General features: G+C 43.6%; 1 protein-coding gene across 2 annotated transcripts in view; it reads right to left on the bottom strand.

Moving 5' to 3' along the window:
- The window catches only part of LOC118701537 (SET-binding protein-like), a 217798-nt gene that overhangs the window by 124880 nt on the left and 79660 nt on the right, over positions 1-13258 (bottom strand). The window lies entirely within an intron of this gene.

The raw sequence follows: 13258 nt of genomic DNA, 5'->3' as shown, positions 1-13258 counted from the left end.
TTGCTCGCTCATGGACATGGATGTGAAGAGTTTGAAGGAATGTGCTGCATGAATCTCTCAGATCATTCAAGATCAATTCATGAAAGTATTCAAAACATAAAAGACAGTATAAAGAAACTAGGCGAAGTCACTGGATCATGGATTGATGATTTGGCGGGATTTTTTGATCTTTCTCCCTTATGGAGAGGGTTTTTAAAAATGGGATTTTATATTTTAATAATTCTCTTAGTCCTCATGCTCATCGTCCCATGCATCTTTTTGTGTGTGAGACGTGTCATGAGTCAAGTTGCCAAAGAAGTCTTCTTAGTGCAAACAGAAGGGGGAGATGTGGGATCTCAGCACATCGTTCCCGATGTCCAGAGATGCCAGGAGAACCCTTGGGGGTCTCGAAAATCCTGGAATGTTGCCAAGAGTGTCTGGTGGCTTGATTTTGATCCATCCACAGAAATAACAAGAGTTTGAGGACAAGAGAATCACTTTAGAGTAAAAGGTGTAAAAGGGGCACATTTAGAAAGTGAAATATAGACTTTAAGGTTTTTTGGGTACAGGGGGGTTATGGAGACAAGATGGAGGGATCAGGGCGTGTCTTGTCCTTCTTCTTCCTTCTTCTTGTCCTCCATCTCCTGTGGTGATGTTGGCATTTGGGGATTGGTTTATGGTGAAGGTGCACTTGCCAACATGGGTGAAAAGCATTGGGAAATAAAGGTAAATATTGTGTACGTAGATATTAGTATAAAAAGACATGACCGCCCCGTGGGTGGTCAGAGAGTGCCTGTGACTGCTTGCAGATCAGACCTCTGTTGAGCAGACAGAAAATTTTGTAGATAAGAAATAATAAACAACCTGAAGACCGAAAAACTGAAGAGTCCAGACTCATCCTTTAGAACGCGTGCCACCCAAGAACCACACTACTCGTGTCGGGGCAGAGACAGACAGCCGAACCCGACAACTCAAGGCTCAGCACTGCCAAAAACTGCTCAGATGGGCTGGCTGGACCTCGCTCACTCTCCCTTCATCACTTCTGTATGACAAACCTGTCCCCCTTCTTTTCACTTCTGTCCTATTTTTAAAGGTGATTCCTCTACATGACCCAGCTCTACCAGGAAAAGGCTTCATTTCAGCACCGAGAGAAATGTAGAGGAATCCTTCAGGATGAAAGGTAAGATAAGAAAAGCAATTTATTCCATCAAGCTGAAGAGCAGTTCTTCCAGAGGAGGCAAGCCACTTGCATGCTAATAGGGTTCACTGGGAGAGATACCTCTGTTCTCCCATTCCTGCCTCCCAGACCTTGAGAGAAAGTGGGGCTGAAGAGGACAGTCTACATTACACTCCAAATGCATTAAGGCTCCCTGCACATTGCTCTAGGCCATCAGAATAAATCTGACAGCACTTTGAAGTCTGTAAACCAATTCCTAGGTAACTGCTTGGGGTTTCTCCCTTCCCCATACACCAAACAGCTTTTTATTTGATGTTCTGGCTCAGAGCTAATCTGAGAAAGGATCGGAAACTTGATGCTATTGACAGTAGTGACAGAAGTGTCTCAGTATGCAGCTGACTGAGCACCGTTCACATTTCACTGAAATTTACTCCAATAAATTGAGTGAAAGTCAATACAGGCAGCTCCTCCTCTGGCCCGGGTGCTTCCTTCCTCCTTCAGCTCTCCTGGGTCCCTTTTGTCACTGCCACCCCTTGTAGAACCCAGCTGAGAGTCCACCCTTGTGTGTGATTGGGACATGGACCAACAGCTTATGTGGATTTCAAGGGCAGTAATGCAGTTTGCATCCTGCTAATATAAAGCTAAGATTATCCTACTTCTCCCCTTTACTGTGTTCCTTTTCTTTTGTCATTTTTTAATAGAGACATCTCCTGGAAAAGGAAGTTTCATTCTAAATCCTCAGCCCAGGCTTACACTGTAACAACCAGGTAGTGTTGGTGTGAATGTGTTCACAGGGGTCTTAGGATGAGGGAAGAGATGAGGATTTGACTCCATGTTTCAGAAGGCTTGATTTATTATTTTATGATATATATTATATAAAAACTACACTAAAAGCATAGAAGAAAGGACTTCATCAGAAGGCTGGCTAAGAATAGAAAAAGAAGGAATGATAACAAAGGCTTGTGGCTCGGACAGAGTCTGAGCCAGCTGACTGTGATTGGCCATTAATTAGAAACAACTGTGTGAGACCAATCACAGATCCACCTGTTGCATTCCACAGCAGCAGATAATCATTGTTTACATTTTGTTCCTGAGGCTTCTCAGGAGGAAAAATTCTAAGGAAAGGATTTTTCAGAAAATATCATGGCTTCATGTTGGAGGTTCAGGAGTGTGGTAACTGCATGTCCAGCACTGCCCATGTGACAGTGCATCTTGGGGTTAAAAACAGGAAATACAGGTGTGTCTCTGCTGGTTTTCTCTGCTGCAAATCAGTAATAAAAGCCAGCTGTGAGGAGTAAAATCTTAGAAAGGGAGAAGAGGCTCAAGCCCATTGCAGATGGCAACTTTGTGTTGGCAATGAGTAAACAGGCAATTAAGTCAGTGACTCAACAGGCTTTTTCCATGTCTGTGGCTCAGAGCAAGCAAACCACAAAGCAGACTAAGCATCAGGCATGGAGAATCTGAATCTGTGCAGAAAACCCCAGCTCTCTTCCTCCCTCCCAGCTCAGCGCAGACATGTGCTCTCAACCAAATGAACTCATCTGGAGTGGATTGAGCCTTCCATGCAAAAATAGACACAGCACATTGGAACTGGCAGTGATTTTTCAAAGATTTAAGTTGGGTCCCTCCTAATTTTCACTCAGCATTTATACATTTTCTCTGGTACAAAATGGAATAATTTTATATTCCTTACTCTGATACATATTTTATGAACCTTCAGAAAAGATGCTTCTTAAGCAGTTACTATTTTGGTTCCAAAGTTAATTGGTTAAAACACATATTATTAGATTGGGTATGGAAAAAAATGAAAAAAAAAAAAAAAAGGCAAGTGAGGAATGCCGGGGGAATAAAAAGAGCAGCAATGTTTGGAATGGCTCTGCAGCCAAGACAGCAAACATGGTCTTTGTTAATGGGGCCACCCATTATAGACCTTAAGCTCGTACTCATGTTTGCTATGTTCACTGAAGTGTAATTCAAAGTCCAGGGAGGAGTTAGAAAAATAGTGGGGTTTATTAAAGGCTTAGAAGATTAAAGAAAGTTCTGGGTTCCCATCAAAGGTCATTCCCAAACTTGCCAGCAGAATAGTATGTGATCTCAAGTCTGGTTCTATAAACACAGAAGCAGGGATGCAGTGCTGCTGCAAAAAAAGCTGTCGCTGCCTGGACTTCCCCAAAGTCAACCACTGTTCATCAACTTCTCCTGAATAAACTGTTGTGGTATTTTTCTGGAGGTGAGTAACAGCACCTCCTCTAAACACATTTCTGACTTTCAGACCAAAAAAAAAAATCCAACCCAACTGTTGGAGAGTAGGATTTTTCCTTTTTTTTTTTTTTTTTTCCTTAGGGAATTTTCTCCCATTTATTGCTTAAGAGATGATAATGACGATACCTACAAGATAAAAGATGTGGCTGGGAGGAGGAGGAGGGGAAAAGATACAGATGTGAAGCCATTCATTATATTGAACAATAAGTTTTTGGGAAATAAAAGAATTAAAAGAGATTTAAAAGTATATCAAGGGAATCGCAGAAGTTAATAAATAGCCTAAAATACACTATTAGGAAGAGCTCTGATCAGATATTTGGATAAGTTAATAAATAACCTAAAATACACTGTTAGGGAGCCCTAACTTTGATCATATATCTAGATAAGTTAACCAAAAAACACACACAGAAGAAACTTTGGAATTAGAATATTTGAAGAGGAAACATTGGAATTAGAATATTTGAAGAAAAAGCAGAAATGGAAGCCAATAAGTTAAAGTGACCTGCCAAGCCATAGAATCAAGCCAACTACAACAATAACTTCTGCCAAGCCATGGAAAAACATGCCAAGAATAACAGGAAACTGCCCAAATTAGGAAAAGCTTAAAATTTAACGAAGGAAGACCAAGAATTCCTGGAAGACTCCGACTGTACTCCTGCCTACCTATGAATATGCATGTAATAATGATGTAATCCTTTTTCAAAATTGTATAAAAACCTGCTTTTGCTGTACACAATTTGGAAATCCATTTAGTGATTTCTCCAACGCGTTGCCAATAAATACCTCCTGCCTATAGACCTCAAATCCAGTCTCTGGGCAGCTTATTTTCGCCTTTTGGGGCAAAATTCGGCATCAGATGTCTACCCTCTTAGCTGGGGAGCTTTTTCTTGGGAAATGCAGAAATACCTCGAGATTTTGGCTGTGGGGTCAGGGGGCTGGGCTCACCTCTTCACACTCTCTCTCCCAGGATTGGAGTGGGATGAGTGTGGTTTTTGGTGCCGGACTGTTGCCCAGAGGATTCACTGCGACTGTGCAGTTTTCATCCTTCACTGTGTCTCCTTATCACGGGTGAATGTCTGCTGACAAGAGCAGCTGTTGAACTGGGACCTTTTCAACACCCGACCTCACTGGGAAGGGGAACCTGACCCTGACCCCTTCCCAAAGGGAGTGTCTCCTGGCTGCTTGTGGCAGCCCTTCTGCCGCTGCTTCAGGTTTTTTTTGCTACACTTTAACCAGACATCCCATGTCTGCCTAGACTGCCAGTGGCTCCTGGCACAGCTCTGGAGTTTTTGTTACACTTTGTTTGCCACCCCAGATGTGCCCACCTCTGCTGTTCCAGCCTGCTGCTCTGAGGTTCCTGCTACCATCCACAGAGGCACTGGGATTGGCTGCCCCCTTCCCCTATGAGTTTCCAAAGGAAGCTCCTTTCTATCTCTTCTGCCGGCTGAGCGGCTATTAACCATGTGGAAAGGCGGCTGTGCTCGCACCACAGCACCCCCTGCAGCCCCAGGGAATCATCGCACCTGCCCTGCCTGGTCGGGAGCCAACAGTGCCCCTGCCAGCTGTGGCCATAACTACACCAAAGGGAAAAAAGCATGACAGCCAAGAGAAGGCTGTCATTGGGTCTCTTTTTTTTTTCTGTTTGTTGTTGCTGCTGTTGTTTGTTTGCCTTGTTTTATGTATATATTCTAGTAAAGAACTGTTATTCCTTTTCCCATATCTTTGCCTGAAAGCCCTGTAATTTCAAAGTTATAATAATTAGGAGGGAAGGAGGTCATATTTTCCATTCCAAGGGAGGTTCCTGCCTTCCTTGGCAGGTACCTGTCTTTCAAACCAAGACACCAACAAACCCAAAAATCTCTTCTGATGGCCACTTAACAGAATATCATTTGAGCTTGTGGCATTTTCTCCAAAAAGCAGTCTATACAGGAATCCTTCTTGATTTTAAAATCATTGGTTAATTCAACACCAATCCTTGATGTGTTATGAATATTTCAGTTGGGTTGGCTGACTCAGGTCTAAGGTTCATTTCCAGGTTATAATTAAAAATATTACTGGTGAGGAAACTGTATTTATCTAAGTGCCAAGATAAGAAAAGCAAAGAAGTAATAAAGGAAAGTGAAGTTTAGAAAATCACTAAAAATAGAAGTGGATGGAGATACAACAGATCACCTAATGGTGGCAAAGCTGGATTCTTAGATTACTGCCCCTATTGCTTTCTCCAGTCTAGATTAAACACTCTATCAGCAAAATCCTGTCATTAGATTTAGCAATGGCATCTTCAAGGACAGAGCAGAAGTTGTGCAGGACTGGCTGTATAAGTATCCCTTCCCTCTGGGATTATGCTGTTTACGTGCTAGCCTCTAGGAAAGAGGATGACTGATGCATAACAGCAGAGGAGGGGGACAAATGGGAGGGGAAGAAGACACCAAAATCTTATGCCCAATATGAAACATTTAAGTCCTAAATTTTTGTGGGGATCACAGAATCAGAATCAGTAGGTTAGAAGAGACCTTTAAGATCGAGTCCAACCCGTGCACTAACACCACAACTAAACCATGGCACTGAGTGCCACATCCAATCTTTTTTCAAACACATCCAGGGATGGTGACTCCACCACCTCCCTGGGCAGACCATTCCAGTACTTTATCACTCTTTCCATAACAAACTTCTTCCTAATATCCAACCTATGTTTCCCTTGTGCAGCTTAAGACTGCATCCTCTTGTTCTGTCAGTTGCTGCCTGGAGAAAGAGACCGACCCTCACCTGACTACAACCACATTTCAGGAAGTTGTAGAGAGTGATAAGGTCACCTCTGAGTCCTCTTTTCTCCAGGCTAAACAACCCCAGCTCCCTCAGTTGTTCTTCATAGGGCTTGTGTTCCAAACCCCTCACCAGCCTTGTTGCCCTCCTCTGGACACGCTCAAGCGTCTCAACGTCCTTCCTAAACTGAGGGGCCTAGAACTGGAAACAGCACTCAAGACATGGCCTCACCAATGCAAAGTACAGGGAAAGAATGACTTCCCTGGTCCAGCTGGTCACACTATTCCTGATACAGGCCAGGATGCCACTGGCCTTCTTGGTCACCAGGGCACACTGCTGGATCATGTTCAGTTGGCTGCTGACCATTACCCCCAGGTCCATTTCTGCCTGAGCACTTTCCAGCCACACCAACCCTAGCCTATTGCGTTGCAGGGCCAAAATGTAGGACTTGGCACTTGGACTTATTAAATGTCATCTTATTGGACTCTGCCCATCCATACAACCATTCCAGGTCTCTCTGCAGAACCCTCCTACTTTGCAATAGATCAACACATGCTCCCAGCTTTGTGTCGTCTGCAAATTTATGAATGAAAGACTCAATACACTCATCTATGCCATCAATAAAAATATTGAACAAAACTGGCCCCAGCACAGACCCCTGAGGGACACCATGGCTGACTGGCCACCAGCTGGATGCAGCACCATTCACCATCACTTTCTGGGCCCGGCCACCCAGCCAGTTCTTAACCCAGCAAAGAATGCTCCTGTCTAAGCCGTGGGCTGCCAGCTTTTCCAGGAGTATACTGTGGGAGACAGTGTCAAAGGCCTTGCTGAAGTCCAAAAAAACAACATCCACAGCCTTTCCCACATCTACCAGGTGGGTCACCTGGTCATAAAAGGAGATCATGTTGGTCAAACACGACCTACCCCTCCTAAACTGGTGCTGGCTGGGTCTGATACCCTGGCCATCTGTAGGCGATGTGTGATGGCACTCACTGTTCCATTACCTTACCAGGTAATGAGGTCAGGCTAACTGGCCTATAATTACCATGATCCTCCTTCCTACCCTTTTTATGAATGAGTGTCACACTGGCCAGGTTCCAGTCATCTGGAACCTCACCAGTGAGCCAAGACTGTTGGTAAATGGAGAGCGGCTTCACAAGCTCATCTGCCAGCTCCCTCATCACCCTGGGATGGATCCAATCTAGTCGCATAGATTTATGAACATCCAAGCAGCTCAGCAGTTCTCTGATTGCCTCCTCCTGGATAACAGGGGGACCATTCTGCTTCCTGATCCCATCTACCAGCCCAGGAGGACAGTTGTCCTGAGGACAAGCCATCTTCCCACTAAAGACTGAGGCAAAGAAGGCATTAAACACTTCCATGTTCTCCTCATCTGCAGTTAGTAAGTTCCCTCCTGCATCCAGTAGAGAAAAAAGGTTGGCCTTACCCTTCCTTTTGACGTCAATATATTTGTAAAAACATTTTTTATTATCCTTTATAAAAGTTGCCAAATTAAGTTCAAATTGAACTTTGGTCTCCCTAATTTTTTTTTTCCTACATGCCCTAGCAACCCCCTTAAATATTTCCTGAGAGACCTGACCCTCCTTCCAAAGATGATACATCCTCTTTTTATTCCTAAGTTCCTCCAAAACCTCCTTGCCCATCCAGGCTGGACATTTACCTTTTTGACTCATCTTTCTGCATACACGGACAGTCTGTTCCTGTGCCCTCAAGATCTCTGTTTTGAAGCACGCCCACCTTTCCTGGAGTCCTTTGCTTTTAAGGGCTGCTTCCCAAGGAACTCTCTGAATAAGTCTCCTAAACAAGCCAAAGTCTGCCCTCTGGAAACCCAATGTAAAAGTCTTACTGATGTTCCTCCTTATTTCATCAAATATCGAGAACTCTATTATTTCATGATCACTATGTCCCAAGCAGCCTCCAACCACCACATCTCCCACCAGCCCATCTCTATTTGTAAACAACAGGTCTAACAGAGTCCCTCTCCTGGTGGGCTCACTCACCAGCTGCAACAAAATGTTATCCTCCACACACTCTAAAAACTTCCTAGACTGCCTTTTTTCTGCTGTATTAAGTTCCCAACAGATGTCTGGTAGGTTAAAGTCACCTACAAGAACAAGGCCTGGTGATCCTGAAACATTCTCCAACTGCTTATAGAATAAGTTGTCCACCTCTTCTTTGTGGTTGGATGGACAATAACAAACTCCCAGTAGGATGTCAGCCTTGTTGGTCTTCCCCCTAATTCTTACCCATAGGCATTCAACCTCCTTGTTATTAGTTTCAATACCCATGGCATCAAAATCCTCCCTTAAATAAAGGGCCACCCATCCACCTTGTCTCCCTTCTGTCTCTTCTGAAGATCTCGCAGCCATCCAGTGCAGCTATCCAGTTATGCAAGTCGTCCCACCACATTTCCATGATGGCAACTACATCATAGCTTTGCTGTTGCATGATGGCTTGCATCCCTTCTTGTTTGTTACCCATGTTGCGTGCATTAGTATACATGCACTTCAGCTGGACTACTGATTTCACCCCTAACTCAGGCTTACCACCCTTGGGTCTGCTTCCAGAGAGCCCAACTGCATCTCCTTCCCCCTTTGAACCTAGTTTAAAGCCCTCTCAATGAGCTCTGCCAGTTCATGAGCTAAAATCCTTTTGCCCTTAACAGAGATGGAGCCCATCATGTTCCAGCAGGCCAGGTACCATAAAAGTTTCCCCATGATCAAAGAACCCAGAATTCTCCTGATGACACCAACCCTTAAGGCACATGTTGATCATGTGGGTTCTCCTATTCCTTTCATCATTTGTCTCTGCCACCAAAGGGACTGAGCAGAACACTATCTGTGCTCCTGCCCTATCAACCACTTGACTCAGTGCCCTGAAATCCCTTTTAATTGCCATGACACTCCTCTTTTCAATATCATCACTACCAGCCTGGAGAATCAGCAATGGGTAATAATCAGAGGGCTGAATCAACCCAGGGAGTCTCTCGGTAGTGTCCCATACCTGGGCCCTAGGGAGGCAGCAGACCTCCCTGTGGGATGGGTTGGTTGGCATATGGGGCCCTCTGTTCCCCTCAGAAGGGAGTCACCGACTACGACTACCCTTCTTATCTTTTTAATGTTGGAGTTGGTGATCTGTCTGAAAGATGAAGCGTAATTGAGAGGCTCTCTAGGCAGATAATTTTCTTCTACGTAATCTAGATGACCCTCCTCATCCAGGGCCTCATACCACTTCTGAAGTGGCACCTGGGTAGGTGATGGGGGTCGGGAGGAATTTCCATTACCTCCCCGAATAGGAACCCATTTCTATTCTTCTTTATCCATCTGGTGTCCTCCAATTACCTGATGAAGGGAGGCATGGGAGTCCTCTGACTCCTGGTGGACTTCCCTCAAGTATGGAAGGGCAGAACTCCACAAATCTATCTCCCTTTCTGTCTAGGTTTGAAAAGACAGGTGTCTGCTAAGGAAGGCAGAAGCCTCTCTTGAAATTGAAAATGTAAACCCCCTCCCTCTGAATTATTATAATTTTGAAATTAAGGGGCTCTCAGGCAAAGATATGGGAGTAGGAATAACAGTTCTTTATTAAGAAAATAAAAGTAAAAATAAAAATGCAGCAACACAAAACAACACTGGCAGAGTCAGAATATGACCTGACACCCTGTTGGTCAGGGTGTTGGTAGCAGTCCGATTAAATAGTGACTGCAGTCCTCTTGGAGTGACAGATGTAGTTCTGTTGAAAACAATGATCCTGTAGAAAGAGTGTAGTTTTCCTCTGAAGGTCTGGTGGTGGTGTAGATGGGCCTGGTCTTTCTCTGGGAATCCAGTGGGAAAAGGATGACTGTGGTGTTACAAATCTCAGATTATATCCAAGTAGGAATGCTTGGCTCCTCCCTCTGGGCAGAGCATCTCACAATGGGATGATGTAATTTTTATCAGTCATGTAGTGAGACTTAATGGCCCATTAACAGAAGGTATCTCCCGGAGGGAGGATGGGTCGTGGAAGACAGAAATAAAACTGTCCCACCTGGTTTTAACAGGTGGCCCATTAACAGAAGATTGCCCCACTTGGTTCTAACAGATGGCAATAGAATACACACCCCCGGCCGCATCTTGCATTGCAACCTAAGACACTTTCACTTTCCCTAGTACTCCTTAGTCTTTTAACTTCCTCCCTAAGCTCGGCCACCAGCAAAAGATCATTCACTTGTTCACACCGCAGACAGGCTTCTTCTGCAACTCCCCCTGGAACCACTGATAAGCTCAAACACTCCTCACAGGAATGGGTCTGGACAGACGCATCTTTCTTGGAGGGTTCTATTTGGCTACATTCACTTTTATTAACTGCAGCTTTTGATCGTGTAAAAACCATTACTAAGAAAAAACCCAAAACCAACCAACCAACAAAATCATACCAACCAGAAACTAAAAACCCCACTAGCATTTGGAAACCTGCAACCCTACCTGCTTGCCCTGCCTGCACAAAGTGCTGTGTCACACCCTCAGAGATGTGCCATGCCCCTGTTTGCCTGCTCCTGTTAGCCACACTCTGGGTCACTGCCCTCCCTAGAGCCCTTTTTTAATCAACCGGCCGCTGGCCAGAGGAAAACCCCGCCCTGCACCTGCATGGCTAACGAGGAGATATTTTCCTACTCTGCAGCATTGCTATTTTTTTGCCACAGAATTAAAAAGGACTTTTTTTTCTGGTGTCACTGCAGGCCACAGAGTATAAATCCAAATGATAGGGTTTATGTTATGAATATGGAGAATTAGAGATAAGAGGTAAAGCAACTTATGACTCTCCCATTTGCTCTTTAGAACACAAGCTTCAGTATTCATTTTAAAAAGCCTTGTCTTCATCCAAACGGCTTGAAAAACCATAGCAGAATGATCCTATTACAGCAGTGCCTTAGTAATGTTGTGTTAGTTAAGGTTGTGTTGTCTGTTTTTGAGGGTTTATAACCCAGCTGTGAATATATTCTTCAGGCTGGAAGCAGTTGCCAAGGGGATTTAGTCCTGCACTGTAGCCACATTTCTCTTCACAGAGAAAAGCAAGGCACAATTCTTCCCAAGAATATTTCTGGGTTTCACATTCTCTGAACATCAGAGAAAGAAAACACAATTCTTATCATTTGCTGTGTCTGTGTTTGTGCAAAAGTAGAATGCAATATGGAGATTGTTTACCCAAAGTCATGGTATTTTGTTTCCTTGGCCTATCAGGGCTAAGTGTGTGCCTGTTGGGGCTGTCGGCTGACAGTCACGAAATTCAGTGCAGTGTGTGTGCAGTTGTGTGCAGGGTTGAGTGCTTGGCAGATTCAGTTTTAGATGTATAGAATAATAAAGTAATTAATTACTAATAAAGTAATTAATTAGCCTTCTGATATCCATGGAGTCAGATGCATCATTTTCTCTCCCCTCATCGGGACTCACAGCATTGCAGTACTGCAGACAATGATATGGCTCTCTCTTTTTTTTTTCCCTTCTTTAGATCATATTTTTGTCTGCCTCTTTTTAAGATATGACCAAAAAAATAATAAAACATCCCTCTGTCATGATGCTAATAAGCACCATTCTATATTTCAAGCCAGTGTTAACCTACCTCAGGTCTTGTGGGAATTGAATAAACACATCTGGTTGTGTAGGAAACTTGTGTCAGACTGAGGGACTGAACCAGCATCTCTGAAGGGTGAGCTGACTCCATAGACACTGAACTCCTTCTTCTACCTGCTATAAAGACTTTCAAACTATAGCTTAAATGATTTCTCCCCTGCACAAGGGATTTTTTTTTAACTACAAAGACCACTTTGGTTACAGTTTTATTTGACAGAGCTTTCTAAGTGGTTTCCAGGAGGTAATGTTTTCAAAACTGATTTTGACCTATATCAGTGTCCTGGTTCCAGCCAGGACAGGGTTAATTTTTTGCAGTAGCCAGAAGGGGGCATGGCTGGGACCCAGAGGTTATTCCATACCACCTCATATCATTGCCAGGGACAGGGGGAAGGGGTTCTTTCTGGGTTGCACAACATGGTGGCAGGAGTCGTTGGGTATTGTTGGGGGTGAGAGAACTCACATGTGAATTGTTCCTTTCTTGTACCCTCTGTCATTAGTATTGTTGCTGTTACGGTCAATTGTCTTATCTCATTGCTGTTTCCAGTAAATGGTTCTTATCTCAACCCACGATCTTTACCTTTTTGGCCTCCAGTTCCCCTTTCCATCCTGACACAGGGGGGAGGGGGAAGCAAGCAAGCAGCACTTGGTTTGGAGTGTTTCAGTGGGAACGTTAAATTGGGGAGTACCAACCATTACTAAACTATGATAATAAGGAAACTTTGAATCCAAGATACACATGTATCTTAGTGTTATAGATACATATTATAACATTGGCTTTTTGCAAATATTAAAATGGATTTTATATGTGTAGTGTTAAAATAACTTTGTTATAAAGATATAGTTTTTATTTCTGTTGTTAATTAAGCTTAGTGAAATATCTATGCTTGTGTTAAAATGCCTGCTTGGATGGGATAACATCCAATGAACATAGGATGAAGACACCTGCTACAGATATGCCAACTATCAGCACTCACCATCTGAAGACAGTGTGGACCAAGGCCCAAAAATTGGAGGTGATAAGAATGGACTAAAACCACAACCAAGGAATACGCATGCTCTAAAAAGGTGAACCCAAGGAGAAGCCATGATAAACAGTTATTGGAACATGTAAACTAGTTTGGGGAAAAAGTTTACTATGCATAAGGGTCTATGAATATGCAACAGGCTGATGGAAGGGAAAAGGTATTTAAGTGGTATCCCCAAAGATAAGAGTGTGGTCTTGGCTAAGTGCCAAGATGCACTTGGCCATAATGACCTTTGCTCTATGGTCCTTGTCTCCTATTGTCCTTTATTAAACTTTTAAAATTTTCACAGGAGAGTGAAGGTGTTTTTCACACTTAGGCTGCTGCTGTCACTCACCAAACCAAACTCGTATGCACAAACAAGAAACTCATGGAGTGGGATATATTAAGAAGTAAAAGGGACTATTTAGATGGAACAATAGAAA

This window comes from Molothrus ater, chromosome W (genome assembly GCF_012460135.2).
Source record: "Molothrus ater isolate BHLD 08-10-18 breed brown headed cowbird chromosome W, BPBGC_Mater_1.1, whole genome shotgun sequence".
In the NCBI taxonomy this organism is placed as follows: domain Eukaryota; kingdom Metazoa; phylum Chordata; class Aves; order Passeriformes; family Icteridae; genus Molothrus; species Molothrus ater.
The sequence above is the reverse complement of the archived record's forward strand: the minus strand, read 5'-3'. Positions and strand labels throughout refer to the sequence as shown.